The sequence below is a fragment of the Podarcis erhardii genome (genome assembly GCF_964252035.2).
Source record: "Podarcis erhardii genome assembly, chromosome: 4".
Classification (NCBI taxonomy): domain Eukaryota; kingdom Metazoa; phylum Chordata; class Lepidosauria; order Squamata; family Lacertidae; genus Podarcis; species Podarcis erhardii.
The window spans coordinates 68,781,919-68,797,583 of record NC_138508.1 but is presented as its reverse complement, the minus strand read 5'-3'; the positions used below and the strand labels follow the sequence as shown (position 1 = coordinate 68,797,583).

Sequence of the window (15,665 nt, the reverse complement as noted above, 5' to 3'; positions counted from 1 at the left end):
AATAGACGTTGGCTTGAAGATTTTTGCAAATCAAACATTTTCTTTGCCAGTTATTTTGTTTGTTTAGTACTGTGCACAGGGGATCTGAAGATTAAGATCTGAGGCAGATGTTACATTTGCACATGAACCGTATTCTCAAGTTTAATACAGATGATGAAAAACCAGATGAAATGTTTTATTTCATGGAGTGTGTTAGAAGGTATTCTTCAGAGTCATAAACTCCTGGCATCGAAGGAGAGTTGGGGAGCTTTTGTCATGCTAGATTTCCATGTGCAGGGGTTGCCTGCAGTGACCAACAGCATTCAGACATGTTTTCTTCCCACTCATCCCCTGCATTCTGAGCTGAGAGTCCCATGAGCTTTTTCTTCAATGCTCAGATCTGTCCTCAGAGAGCAGTAAACTAGACTACAAAGCTATCAAATACAAAGTCAAAAATCCCAGGTAAATACCAACCTGCTAAATTCAGCGCAAGAGACAGTTAGCATAAAGGAACAGCTAATTCAGCAAGGAGAACAATTGGATACCCTTTCCTACTTCATCACAACTACAATGGCTCCTGGGACTTCTCACCTGTCATGTCCACTTATCTCCCCCTGTCTTCCAGGGTGTGGACGGGTGGGGGTGTGTGTGAAGCATTCAACATGCTTGAGGTTAGCTAATACCATGGGTTCTTTTTCGCTTTCAATACACATGACTGAGGCCTTACTTTTGTGAACCCTGAGTAGCATCGCTTTTCCGTTTCCACAGTTCACCAAATGTGTGTGTCCAGGAGCCTTGGAAATTGCATGCATAGCAAAGCATTGCATTATCTGAACAGTGTGCTATGGCTTCCCCCTATGGTCTTCCCTATGAGAAACCTCTGAGATATAGCTAGATATTTACTGCTAAAACCCAACTCCATTTTTAAAAAGACATTTTCTAGCATCATATGGAGACTACCAAGACATCTAGTGTGAGATGCAACAGCTCTCTTTCAGTCATACAACACCAAGAAGAAGAAGAAGAAGAAGAAGAAGAAGAAGAAGAAGAAGAAGAAGAAGAAGAAGAAGAAGCAGCAGCAGCAGCAGCAACGGCGTTTGGATTTGATATCCTGCTTTATCACTACCCTAAGGAGTCTCAAAGCGGCTAACATTCTCCTTTCCCTTCCTCCCCCACAACAAACACTCTGTGAGGTGAGTGGGGCTGAGAGACTTCAGAGAAGTGTGACTAGCCCAAGGTCACCCAGCAGCTGCATGTGGAGGAGCGGAGACACAAACCCGGTTCACCAGATTACGAGTCTACCACTCTTAACCACTACACCACACTGGCTCTCAACCTTGTGTGATGCACCACTATATCTGCAGCTATACTTCTCCCCACACCACACTGTTAAAGAAGATTCCTACATTCTCCCTCCTTCAAACACTAACCCAGCATTGGGGAACCTTTGGCCCTTTGGATGTTGCTGAACTACAACTCCCATCAGTCCTAGCAATCATAGCCAACACCCAAGAATGATAGGAGTTGTAGTTCAGCAACATCTAGATGGCCAAAGGTTCCCCACATCTGCACTAGCCCATGGTAAATGGGATGGGCACTCGCAGGAACCAGTGCAAATATATGTATCCTTAAAGATAAGATAACTCTTCACCCCCATAAAATGCAAGAAACAATTCTATCAGTGAACCATATCCAAACGACAGAAACCAGGAACACCAAATTGGAAGCAAGTGTGACACAATTCAGGAGAAATTTGGAAACAATAATATGACAAGGCTTGGGAGAGAATCAGTGACAAAAGAGAAGCAGCACAATTTTATGTCCTTCAAAATTCGAAGTATTTTCGAAATGATCAGTGTGCATTACAGGAGGCTATGAAAGAATAACATAGATACAACCCAGCTAAGTTTGTGAATTTTGTCATCAACAGAAAACAAATTTCCTTCTCTGGCCACCACCCTACTTAGACTAGCAAGTCAAGACATTAGAACAGATGTCTTTCAAATTTGCAGAAGCAGATCTACATTAATGAGCACAAATTAAATGCATATTAGATTATCAGCACTCATCCTCTCTGCCGAAATATTTTACATTGTCAGTACCAGCATCTGAAATTTTTTATGACACAACAGACTGTGAGGATTGCTCCCTACACCTTGATGCTTCAACATTAAAAACAAAAAATGAGGGGCGGAATAGTCTAAATTAACGTGTGTGGATTAGAAGGGAAATTGTGACTGGTCCTGGTCTAGAATATTGACTCACTCACATAGGAAATGTAACTTTTGGCTAAAAGATATAGGAAACAGGACATGCAGAAAATGGTACGGATTATCTGTCACCTGATAGTAACCAATTATTCTCTCTCTCTCTCTCTCTCTCTGTGTGTGTGTGTGTGTGTGTGTCACACACACACACACACACACACACACACACACACACACACACTTCAAAGGGCTTTCTTCCCTCATGCACCAGAATTTATTCTCCATTGTAGCCAGATGAGTCCAGCCCCAAAGAGTCTGTGCACAATTACGTTTGAAGACCAAGAGACATGACTCCTCCCTTTCCCATAACTTCAACAAACCCTGATCCAACATTAGGGAGGGAGAGAGAAGCTGTTGTATTGTGAGACAGAAGAAGTAGCAAGTGCATTCTTTTCCAGCTACAGCTATTTCATGGCAGTCCCATTGTGGGGTTTGTTTGTTTTTTAGCCATCTCTTCTTCCAAGGAGTTCAGGATGCCATTCATGATTCTTCCACCCCAATCTTATCATAGGAAGAGTCTGCTGCATGAAAACAGTGGCCCATCTAGTCCAGCATCCTCACAGTGGCCAGCCAGATGCCCATGGGAAGCCCCTAAGCAGGAAGTAAGAATAACAGCACTCTTATGATTCCCAGCAATGGACAGTCGAAGTACAACACTGCCATCATGGCTGGTAGCTCTTGATAGCCTATTCTACTGGAATGTTGCCTTATCCTCTTAAAGCCATCCAAGTAGGTGGTCCCACTTCTTGTGGTAGCAAATTCCATAGATGAACTCTATTACTTCAAACTATAGTTTTATCACCACAACCATTTTGAGGGTTAGACAAGAGAGCACTATAGACTGGCCCAAAATCTCCCAGTGAGGGCCACAGCTGAGCAGAAACTTGAACTGGAGCTTTCACAGTCCTAGCCCAACTCATTAGGCACAACACCACATTGTCCCTCAATGCATGGGTGAAGCTGCAAACAACTTCAAAGCCTTGTTGATTTCATACTTTTGTATTGTTTTTAAGGACGCATTTAGTAATATTGTGTGTGTGTGTGTGTGTGCATCTGCAGATAAATAACCGTTCTTCCCACAGGATTAAATAATTTTAAATAATGCTTTTAAAGCCTCCCACTTCTGCCTCCAAGCACTCTGGCAAACAAAAAGGACTTTGAGGAGTGTGGGGATACCGCTCAGTGGCAGAGAGCTCTGGGTAAGAAGAGAAGCAACTATTTCTCTCCACTGTTGTTTCCTTATTCACACTTCTCTGCGATAGGACTCTACCTCTCTTCCAAGCAGTCAGTTACATCATGGCTAATTTAGACTACGATTTATTGAAACATGCCTGTTTCATAAACCATTGTTAACCCACAGCATTTCTGGGTTCAGGCATAAAGTTAAACTGCATATAACCCAAAAGTAATTAAAAAAATATCTTCCATTCTCCTTGTGGCTTCACTGCAGGTGTAAAAGGGAGCACGTGAACCCAAGGTACACTCCGGTTCATTAATATAAACCATATTTTAGCATAACATCCAAACAAGGCCTTCATATTTGAATCCAGGTATATTACATATCCAGGACCTTAAAAGAAACAGATGGATGAAATCCAGCTATGCTGTCCTTCCCACTGCACAACTACTGATCCAGAGGCACCAATTCCAGCTTCTATGCTGACCTGTGTGGTTCCTCTGCCGTCCATAAATACTTTCAGGGGGTGTAAAGGGCTGCACTAGGATGTGGAAACTGGTGTAAGCATTAGTGGATGCCACCGCTGGATCGAAAGTGGGTCACCAGCATTGAATTTAATCCAGACGTCTGTTAGACTGCTATCTGTACACAAGTACTGTTCACATTTTAATACTGTAAATATATTGGCAAACGTTTTCTTCTGCTGTGCTCGTTGTGGATTTCACCTTGGATCTGCTCCCTCTGCTTCTCTTTCCGAAATGGAGTGTGCCTCCTTCTAATCAAGTCTCATTTCATTAGATCACATACCAGTTTGCATAATTGATAACAGCTTACAATTTACTGCATTCACAGAGATCCTGTAGGGGATTGCTTTTTTCTACATTGCTACCTTTTTTCTTTTTAACTCACAGCAAATTGAAGTCCTGACCTTGTGGAATTAAGTACTCAGAAATCCCAATTCCAGTCCTTCGTGTACCACTTTTAAAGAAGTGGATACGCGTTGGTTATCATGATAAAGTGTCACAAGCCATCTATCGCATCTGAATGTGCACTGTACTTTCCCACCTTCAAATATTCTTCACAAATTCTCTTATTAAAATACTGGATTACAGAGCTCCCAACTTATCACCGCGCTCTCCATAACCTCTTCTAAGCTGCCATTCCCTCATACCTGGTGCATAAGAAACCCAGGCTCAAGTCATGTCTTGATTGGCCCCCTGTGTATGCATAAAAAATAACACTTCTTTCTCCCCTTCACAGTGCCCTAGAGAATGCAAATCAGGAGCAATCAATAATGACAGCTGAAGTCTAATAGTTCTCTTTCACTCACATCAACACTGTATCATACACTCAAGTAGAGCATGCTCTTTGAAACTCCAGGTGATTTTTTTTTTCTTAAGTCTACTTTAATATTGGACTACTTGAAGTGACAGAAGCTAAGAAATTTGCATGTTTAGTCTGGGACTATGCATTGCCAAATCTCAAAACAGTAGGGGATTTTATATACACAATGAACTTGAACACAAAAGCACTGTAGGGTGAGTTGAGGACAAGAGTAGCAGCCTTGATTCTGCATCACCAGATTGGCTGTCTAGTAAATTGCCTTGCCAGAGCAGGATTATTGCCTACAGTATTTATTTCTAACATTTTGTCTACTCTAGACATGGGTTGTCAACGTTTTCCTTGGGAAACTCAACATGAGTCCGAGAAAATGGGGGGCAGGGCAGAAATCTGCATAAATATTACCTGCTTTTATATCTTAAGTGCAGTTGACCTCCCACTAAAACCAATGGCAAAATCATCACAGATTTGTATCCCCTGCCACACAAAATTCATGATCTGTGACTATTATTTTTCCATCCGCGCATCAGAGGTGGGACATGTTCAGGTAGGCAAGCAAGTCCATCAAAGGACTTCCTCAAATGGACTAGTTTTTCTCTTGTACTCAAAGTTCATGCATCACAAAATTCTTCATGCTATGGTAACTGGTAAAATTCTATGCTTTTACACGCAAAAGTGAATTCTATTGTTTTTAGTGGGGCTTACTCACAAGGTAAATGTGAATAGGATTGCATCCTGAAGCTCTAACTCTTAGAAAAATAATAATACATTGATGGCAAACACAGCAGTCAGCACATCAGTTCTGAGCATGGCGCCAAGAACACATGATTTTCTTCCTTGGGCTTCACTTCTCTTTGAAAATTACACATGCATTTATGAAGAGGTAGGCAGAGAAGATGTGCAAGACATGCCTGAAATTGTGTGGATATAGACGCAGAGACTCTACTCTTTAAAAGACTGCTGAAGAAAGAAGCTTGCCTGCTTGGGAACAAGGGTTCACAGATATGCATGAAGCAGCTTCTGCAGTCTCAAATCTCCAAAATTTGTGATCAAATCTGGATTTTCCATTTCAGGTAGGTAGCCGTGTTGGTCTGACGCAGTAGAAATATATTTAAAAAATCTGAAGAAGTGTGCATACACATGTAAGCTCATACTGAGAACAAACTTAGTTGGTCTCTAAGGTGCCACTGGAAAAAAATTTTTATTTATTATTTATATTTCTAACCTTTCCATTTGTTAGGAAAGCCCAAGGCCAATAAGCTGGCAGGCAGGGCTAGTCTCCTCTTTTGACTTTGCTCCCTCATAAACTTAACGAGTTAATTGTACATGGCCTTGTTGTACTTCAGGGCCCCAGATATGGGATGCCTGAGAAGGGAAGATTTCCAGAAGAGCTGGCCGGGAAGGAAGCACAGACTGAGTCCATGAGAACCCACTCATCCCTGAGCAGCCAAGAGGCCATGGGTCTTCATGGGTGACTGAACTCTTCATCTCTATTCATCCCTTTTCTCAATGCATAACAACAAAACAGCAGTGCTCTCATAATACAGGCCTCTCCATTCTTTCCTCTTTTATCATCATTCATATCTCAACTATGACATGACTGAAAGGGATTCTGATGGGAAATGTGCTTCACATTAGCATATTTTCCCTCCATACAATAGCGGCATTAAGCTGCTGCATTTTCAAAGCCTAAACAAAAAGCAGCAAGACTTTTCGCAGCAGCAGTGTTTGAAGTTTAATTATCTGTCTGCCTTATCTCTAACCCATTTTTATTTCTTTTTTAAAACGAAAGAGGGACATATGTTTAGTTGGAAAGTTTGACTAACAGAAAACAGTAGGATGATAAACATTGATTTTTTTTAATGCAATGTCTTTAAGATGATTTTACTGACACGTGATGGTGTTAAAACTCATCTTTACTTCATTGATAATTGTATTTCATGCTCAGAGCCACTTTGTGGTGATAGTTATTCTATTTTAGAATTAAAGAGATCAGTCTAGGCAACTCATTTTAATACTTACAGAAGTTTCTTTCTTAATGGTGGTAGGCTGGCATTTTCTCATGCAAAAAGCTAGGCAGGCACAACGCTGCTTAAGTACACAGCAAGACATCTACCCACCTTGTATTGTCAGTTGCAACAGTCTGAAAGTGCACAAAACCTAATTATTTTAGAAGAGGGCATTAGACTTCAAATAATTAGGAGAGAAATTTTCAAAGAGAATTGAAACCCAAGGAAGAAAACCATTCCAACTGCATTAGTCAGTAGACACATGAAGTGCAATTCACCTCACCCTGAACTGACGGCTGAATGGCTGACTAGTGTAGTTTTCAATGGGAAGTTCAACACAACTTGATCTGAAATAAAGCCAAAATAAAAAATATATCTATGGAATGTGGTTTAGAAAAGCTGCTGTTCTCCTTTCTTCTTCAATTTTATTTATATAAAAAGGTAGGAATCTTCATTTATTTGAGGCCTCCTCAGTGCCTGAAGGCTCTAGTTAGCAGAGGATGGAACAAGACGATAAACTGCAGCAATACAGAAACATCCTATTTTTAGGCTTAATTCGGGCAACCAAAGGATTTACCCTCATCTATAATACCCATGTGTCAAACTAGAACCCAATGACAAACAGAACTTCCTTGTCTGAGCTGTCCCTAAGCCTTCTGCTCACAGAGCCAGGGCAAGAAAACCTCTCTTTTTAGACAAGAGGACAGTATACCTTAAGGGAGACTAAAATGACAGCAAGGCCAAGCTCCAAGTAACAATTCAAGGGAGAGCCCCTCAGTAACAACTGTGCCCCAAAAGTACATGAGAAGCTGCTAAATTATTTGTGGATTAGAAAACTCAGACCGTTTTAGCAAGCAAACTGCACTATAGATGTGCCAGCCAATTGTCTTTGCTGCTGCAGGCAACTGGCATATTCTCTCATCTGTGATCCGTGCTGGCTTTGCACAGATGTAAACATGCAGGGTTCAATCCAACTTTGGACCTGCTGAAACTGATGGACACGTGGCTTCATCATGCTGATTTCAGTTGATTACTCATAGCGTATGACTTAGTTGAGTATCACCTGCAAGTGCCATTGCATTTTCTACCTTTCACTCTACCTGTTCTACCTACATTATTCCTCACATTTAAACATGTACATAGAAGGGGCAACTTTTAGTGGTATAGGTAGGGCTTGGTACTTTATTAGTTTATTGTTGAGTGAACATTTTATGTATCTTGTATTGTTAAGAGTTTTAAAAATTTTATCTGCTTTTGAATTTCCTTATGCTGCATTTTATTTTTGTCAGGTTGCGTTGACACTTTACTGTAAAATAGATAGATAGATAGATAGATAGATAGATAGATAGATAGATAGGTGATTTATACCTCGCCCATCTGGCTGGTTTCCCCAGCCATTCTGGGTGGCCTCCAGCAGAATATAAAAACATAATAAAATGTCAAACTTTAAAAACTTCCCGATACAGGGCTGCCTTCAGATGTTTTCTAAAAGTTGTGTAGTTCTTTATCTCCTTGACATCTGATGGGAGAGAGTTCCACAGGGAGGGTGCCACTGCCGAGAAGGTCTTCTGCCTGGTTCCCTGTAACTTCACTTCTCACAGTGAGGGAAATTATCGTTATTAATAGAATTGTAAACCACTCCCACCTCTCCTGCGCTACAATATGTGCAACAAAACCCACTATTTTGGGCAAATACGTTTAATAAATTCATTTGGGGAAATGCAATCAATGCAATGAGACAAAGAAGAAAGTAAAAAATGGAAAAGTACTAAACAAAAACAACAGAGTCCTACCAGAATCCGAACAATAAAAAAAATGATAGCAAGAAAACAAGCTTAATATGAACCAAATGCCTTGAAGAGGGTTCTCTCTCTTTTTTGTATGCCCTTAAAGCAGAGTCATTTAAACTGATGGTCACAGGCCATTTTTCTGTCTTCCAGCTGGGTTATTTGTGGGTCTTATCTCCCCAGTTCCATATCACTCTGCTACACTTACAGGGCTATACATAATTAGCAACCCTTCCCCAAGTTACTGACTGAAATCAGTTGATTGTCAGACCTTAATTGGTCACATGCTTCTCATAACATCAGAAAATCAAAGCCACGCTGCAGGCCAAGCCAATTCCAACACAGGAGACTTTTGTTGTTTTTGAAAAGCACTACAGTGAGTTTTGGGGGGGGCGGGGGGGCATCAATATAACCAATTAATATTAATTTGTAATGGAATGCAGTAAACTGTAGATACAATTTATCCACTATATAGAATTAAGGATGATCAATGTTAATAAAGTGCCGATTGTACTTGGTCCCAGGGTTTAACTGAAGATGCAAGAACACAGGAAGCTTTTGTAAACTAAGCCAGACTATTGGTCCATCTAGTGCAGTCCTGGGCTTTCACCCCCTTCCTCTTGTCCCACTGCTTTTCCTTGGAGAAAATCATTCTTTAGCACTCAGTTGGAGCAAACAGCAATTCTGGTTCTTTCCGGATTGACGTTTGCTCTGATTCAGCACTAAAGAGCAGGTTTCCTCCAGGAAATGAGGAAAGGGGGAAACCACTTGGCCTTGTGCCCAGAAAGTGCAGGGCAAGAGGGAAACTGTGCTTTCTAGGCATGGGGCAAACAGAAGTGTGGAATGACTGGAAGTGGTTCTGCAGGTCTAACTGGAGATGATTGGGAATTGTACCTGGGACCTTTTGCAGGTAAAACAGGTGCTCTACCCACAGCCCTTCCAGACACAGGTGACCTCCACCTTGCAGAAGCCAAGCAGGTCTGGGTCTGGTCAGTGCATGGAGCAAAGGACTCTTAGTGATGATTCAAATGCCACTCTGGAAGAAATGTGGGATCTAAATGTAGCAAAAATATTGAAAATCCTTTATCCAGTGGGTTTTTGAGGTGGGGGGACACATCAGCCTGTCCCTGACATTTAAATTGGCACTGCAATAGTATCAAGGCAATGGGAGGGGTGCTGGATCTTCTTTGTGTCCTCTAGCAAACCAATGCAGAAACAGTTGCTGCTGCTCTCGGTGCACAGATGTCACTTGGGGCCATAGCTGTCAACTTTCCCCTTTTCTTGCAAGGAATCCTATTCGGAATAAGGGAATTTCCCTTTTAAAAAGGGGAAAGTTGACAGCTATGCTTGGGGCTGGATGGGTGGTTTGGTTTAACTTGGGTCCCTGGCTTTTGAACTGCCTCACCCAGAAGCCAGCCTACACAATAAACAACCAGGCAGGCTCATAAAACCCAACCAAAGTGGCAGCCAAAGAAGTCTGGATGGGCAGTAGCACCTTGTTAGCGACAACTAGCAAAAACTCCCTGCTATGCAGGTGCCACATGCAAGGGATAAGCAACAAAAGATGTTTATCACCATCACCATGCCCCTCATAAGTGCCTAGAGCAGGGAGAGGGAACTCCTTCAGATAATAGGCAGTATTCAACTAACATGTCCTCTCAATCCAAGGGTTTCCATTTGTGCAAATGGACTTTCCCCCTTCTTCACACCATGTGCTCTCTCCTAGAACAGATTTAGGGAGCATGCAGGGAGAAGAGGAAGGAACATTCTATTGCACAAGCAGAAATCCCTTGTACTGAGAGAATGTTCACACAGTGCTATGCAGAATACAACCTTCAGTATGTGTTCTTTGGGGTTGGTCTAGCACGGCAATTTTCGAAGTGTTCTCATGCTGTCTTACAGCCATATGCCCAGAACGATGTTGACAAGTCTTGTAGTGGGGAGGCTAGTGTTGATGTCATTTTGCCATCTTGCTATGACATTGACAGAGTCGATTCAGCTGGCCTGGTTGGCTAGGAGAGCGATCCTTCCCCGCGTCCTGACCATTCTAGATATGTACCCCCACCCCACCCCAAGTTGCACGTTTGTTGGTCCATGGAAAAGAAGGACCATTTCAGAGAGACGATTTGATCAAAGATCAATATCATTTTGCTATATTCATTGCATACCACGGGTGGCAAAAATAAAGGCTAAAGGATTAAACCCCAATGAATGATCCAAGAAAGGAAGCTGTGAATAAATATTCATGAATCTCGAATTCATTATAAAACATCACGAGGCAGTACACAACCTAAAAAAACAGGAAAACCATTTTTAAATGTCAAACATATCAGTAAAAGCTGGTTGCCAGTATATTAAAAAAAAGTCTTGTCAGTTAAACACTGTCAATGAATATGTAAAAGCTTCAGTTAACATGATCTGCACATACGATTCTCCGCAACATAGGCCTCTTGGTATGACAGTCCTCTCACACCCAGCACTCCTAGGAGAAAGCCCAGAGAAAGTCCTCTGTCCTTTTGTATTGTGCTGGCAAAGACAGATCATTGTATGCAACAGTGTCTTCATATCTCAGCTTGCTGACATTCTAAACCATTTCAATTCTAAGTTCCTTTCGTCTCTTTGGACCATGCATCTAAATTGTCTTCACAGGCTTCTTGACTCTGCTATTCTGCTTGTTTGCACTTTCACCAAGGTTTTTCCACTTAAGAGGATTGCTCTAGCTGTACATACACCCTGTATTTAAAATTCTGACAGGTCTTGAAACATAGTAGTTCTTACCCACTCTTTGTTGCCAAGACAATCCCAGAGAGGGCTACATTAAAAGTCACACAAAATACATATTACAACAAGTAATAGAACAACCTAAAATCAACAAGATTAACAACCCAGCAGCCTCCTCCAAATGTCTCAATGAATAAATGAGACTTCAGCAGGTGCTGAAAACTCATAGTTGCCACTAGCCATATCTGAGAGGAGATTTCTTAAGTTAGGTGCCAGTACTGAGAAGGTTGGAGATGGAATCCACTGCCTCCATTCCATTACCAAAATGATACGTGCTTGTGCAATGGAATTCTTCTCCTCTCCCCGCCCCCACTGTGCATGTCCTATCCCCCCAATAGGCTCTGGAAAGTTAGGAGAACCCCAAAAACAGATTTAGGAGGGGTAGAGAGGGAGCAGTTCTATTGCACAAGCAGAACCAATGACTTAGTGCTACTTTGGACAGAACTCTTACAGTTTACTTACTTGCCATCTAAGCATGCGTTGATTGTGTGAAGGGAAGATATTGTAAACTGTGGGTGAATATTTAACATAAGGCTTTCTTGAAAGAAAAAAAGAAAAGAAGGGAGTGCATTGATCCTGCATCCCAACGGGCCTTGAGTTTATGACTCTGCAACCACAACGATAATTTCCCAAGGATTAAGCCCCCTATCAGTCCAGCAAAGTAGTGCCATTAAGTCCTTGTAAGGCGTTGTAGGAAACAGCCAATGTTACCTTAGCTCAGATGCATCCATATGACATATGATTTTCTATGCTGGGTTCCCAAACTAAGGATTCTCATCTTTATCAGAGTACAGCATTCCAGTTCAAGAAAACAATTGGCGCATCTCCTTATGTGACTAAGAAACGACATTTCACTTGGCAGGGTGCACTGCTGTTCTTTGGTCTTAAAAGAAGTCCATGAACATAGAGAGGAAAAAGAGTGTGAGACTGCATGAAGTGTGCTTTAAAGGCTCATTGGGGAGGAAATCAACATGTTATTCCTCTCTAAGAAAACCCCATGAAAATCAGTTGAAGGAACGGAATACCTTATCTACCGTATTAAGCTGATATATTGGCACTTTGCTTCTTGTCCCAAGACAGAGCTTAGGATGGCCAGGAGGTTGTTCTGCTCTCCTAGCAACCAGGTGCACCTAACATTTTCTTCCACAAAGTCCTAGAATGAGCTCTTCATCTGGCTACTAGAGGAGGCAGAGAGAGGCATAAGTAGTGCAGAGTCCACAATTTCTGCTCACCCCCTCCAAGAGGTGGGCGGGGTTTGCAACACCACGTGGGCTTACCTGGCCAGGAGCCACCCATCTTGCTGCAGGGTGGCCGTCAGCCCACCCCCATCTTAGCAGGACAAGGGGCTACTGGCTAGGGGTGGGGGGTGGGACGAGGGCTGGGAAAAGGGCTGGTGCTCTTTGGCCCAGACTCACTTTGTTTTCCTTCCTAGAACTTTAATCAGAACACTTGGTAGCCAATGGCCACTTTAGACAATTTCATTTTAATCATTTATATGATAAAACTCAATAATCAGATACTTGTGTACTCAATAAAGTCAAATCTCATGTACTTCTGTAAATGTAAAATGGTAGCTACAATTTCTGTTACATTGCTAAAGTGCAGAATGCGAGTCTTACTAGTTGTTGAGAAACATTTTGCATTAGGCATGAATTTCACCTTCCTATGGATAATCTGTGGACCTCTTGAAATACATCTGTTCTCATAGTTGCAGCAAGTCTTACACATGTAGCAAACCCAATTTGTCGCCATATTATCCAAACTGAGACATGCAATTAATCTTAAAAGCCCTGCACTGAGGATAGACAAAACACATAATTATGCATCTTGTTTACATGTAAAACTTCGTTTGCACTTGCTATTAGCATCACAGTATCCTGAAATATTACAATATAAATTAACAGTCACATATTAAATGCTTGGGGATTGGCAACTTCATATTGCCACTCTCATTTAAAGTTCAAATTAGCCAAGCAGAGGCACACATGATGACATTTGAACGTTTTGTTATTTTACCCTTCCCTTTCCTTCTCACAGCATGCTGTTCTTGAAAGTTTACTTTTACATATAGTGTTCTGAAATCCTACCAAGATCACAGTAGAAAGAGGCATAAAAGATAATCAAAGGAAGCTACATAACCTCAAAACTACAGCTGGGGAACAAAGAAAAGTCAGTGGGACCCTGGAAAAAAAACAAACCGACAATTGTTTTGTCTAGTTGTTCTGTCAGACAAACTGTGTTGCATAGTCTTTCCAGACTAACTTCCAAGTTCTTGGGTTGGACCCAAAGAGCCATAAGCCGAAGGGCAGTGGTTCCCAGTTTTGTAACAAATGCTTGAGCAAGAGCTTGGCCGAATTCAGACCATTTGATTTAAGTTCTGAACAAACCATGGTTTATTGGGGGCCGAAGAACTGGGAAGCTTGTGCTAACTTTAATTTGCTGTTATCTCTGAATTCTCAGACCACTGAGAAACCTCAATATGCTGTTGTATTACTGAGATTAGAGAACTTCGGATGCTGAGCAGACCGGAAAGTGAAAACAGCTTTAAACCATACATTTGCATCCATCTTAACCAAGATTTACAGTTACATATTTAAGCAAGTTAAAATTACTTAACATGTAATCAACCACTCTTACAAGCTGTAATGCCTCTATCTTACATCCTTATCTCAAGATCAATGGTCTTCTTTACATGTCACATTGAACCATTGTAATGTTTAACTATGGTTAATATGAACAAGTAGTGCTCACTTCACTCCTCCCCTGCACAAAGAGCAACAAACCTTGGCTTGTTGTGTTGTCCAAACCAGAGCTCATTGTTTGTTCCTCTCCAAACAAGTCATGAGTGGTAGTCAAGGTTTAGTGCTTGTGGCTTATTTGGGAAAAACAAAACCAGCATTTGGCTTGGATCCTATTGGACTATTTAAAGAACTGGCTAGTCCTAAAAGGAGACAATTAATAGCAAAGACCAGTAGTTCTTACTCAGGTGTAAAACTGATGCACAATTTCTGCAAGTAGGTAATATTTTATTTTATAGCTGGCTGAAGAAAGGCCGACTTTTGTACTTCCTTCTATTTTTTCCACCAGTATTTGACATTTTCATGAAAAGGTTTATCTGTACAGGAAGACAATTGGCTGATAAAAGAACAATAATTGTATATATTGAAATATAATAGACTTCTCTAGATATATATTTATATCTTGAGATTTCAAATGAATAATAGTATGTGAAAGAAAATTCATTCTTTGGGTGCCGGCAAGCAGCAAATAGGATATTGATAAAGCAAAATTGCTTTAACAGAATTGTGTTAAAGCAAGGTGTTTAAAAAATCGGGACATAGTGGGTAAAAAACAAAACAAAAAGGAATACACCTGCTAGAACTGCTGTATAAGGTTTGGTTTAGGAAGTGCCTTTACCAACTTTCAAAAATGAATGAAAAAGATTTGATTATACCACCCAAAATGAATGGCCATTAAAAATGTAGTCCATCCAGCAGAACAAAATGATTTAAAATCCAAGGAACTTATCTAATTTATGCCATTACAAAGGAGTAGCAGTTTTGTGCTGCATTGACCAGAGAATGTTGTTGTGATAGAAGAATGTCACTCTAGGGTCCTTGGGGAAAATAATGAGATACAAATGCAGCAAATAATTTTTAACAGTTGATTTGGCCCTCAAATAATTAAAACTAAATGTAACTGAGGTGCACTTTTTGGACACAATAAATTGGAAATGTCTCTTTTGCAAAATTCTACTGGAAAGAACAGATGTTCCATAGCAGCACAACATGGCTAATTATGCATGTGCAATTTTGCATGCTTATTTTAAGGTTTCCTCCAGGACATATCATATGATTCCGGCTATAGCCTTTAACATAAAGAGTTCACACAAAGCAACATGAAGAGATATGCCTATGAGTTGTGCTATTTATAGTCTGTTTAGAGAACAAACGTCAATGCTTTCTCAATAGGTTTCCTTTTCCTTGCTTAAATTCATTTTTAGAACGGGGGGGGGGGAGGAAGAAAAGATTGCATTCAACATTCAAAATAGAAAGTGAGCAACAGTCACTGTTTGATAAGATATGGTAGGAGTTTCTAATACCATAATTCCAGAGCTGAAGGTATGACACTTATGTGGGCTTTGACCAAGGATTATATTGTACCCTTTGGCATCTGGAACTAAATCCTGCCAAGGTGTGAGCTGATGTATCACAACAAAAACACAGTCCTTTGAGAAACTATTGAAAAGTCGTTTCACATTATGAATGGATTGATGAATGAACAGTCTTCTTGTGGAGGCAGGGGGAGGGAGCAGATATTTATT

At 40.9% G+C, this 15,665-nt stretch overlaps 1 protein-coding gene across 2 annotated transcripts in view; it reads right to left on the bottom strand.

Moving 5' to 3' along the window:
* The window catches only part of GPM6B (glycoprotein M6B), a 104,936-nt gene that overhangs the window by 38,895 nt on the left and 50,376 nt on the right, over nucleotides 1–15,665 (bottom strand). The gene's annotated exons all lie outside the window — the stretch shown is intronic.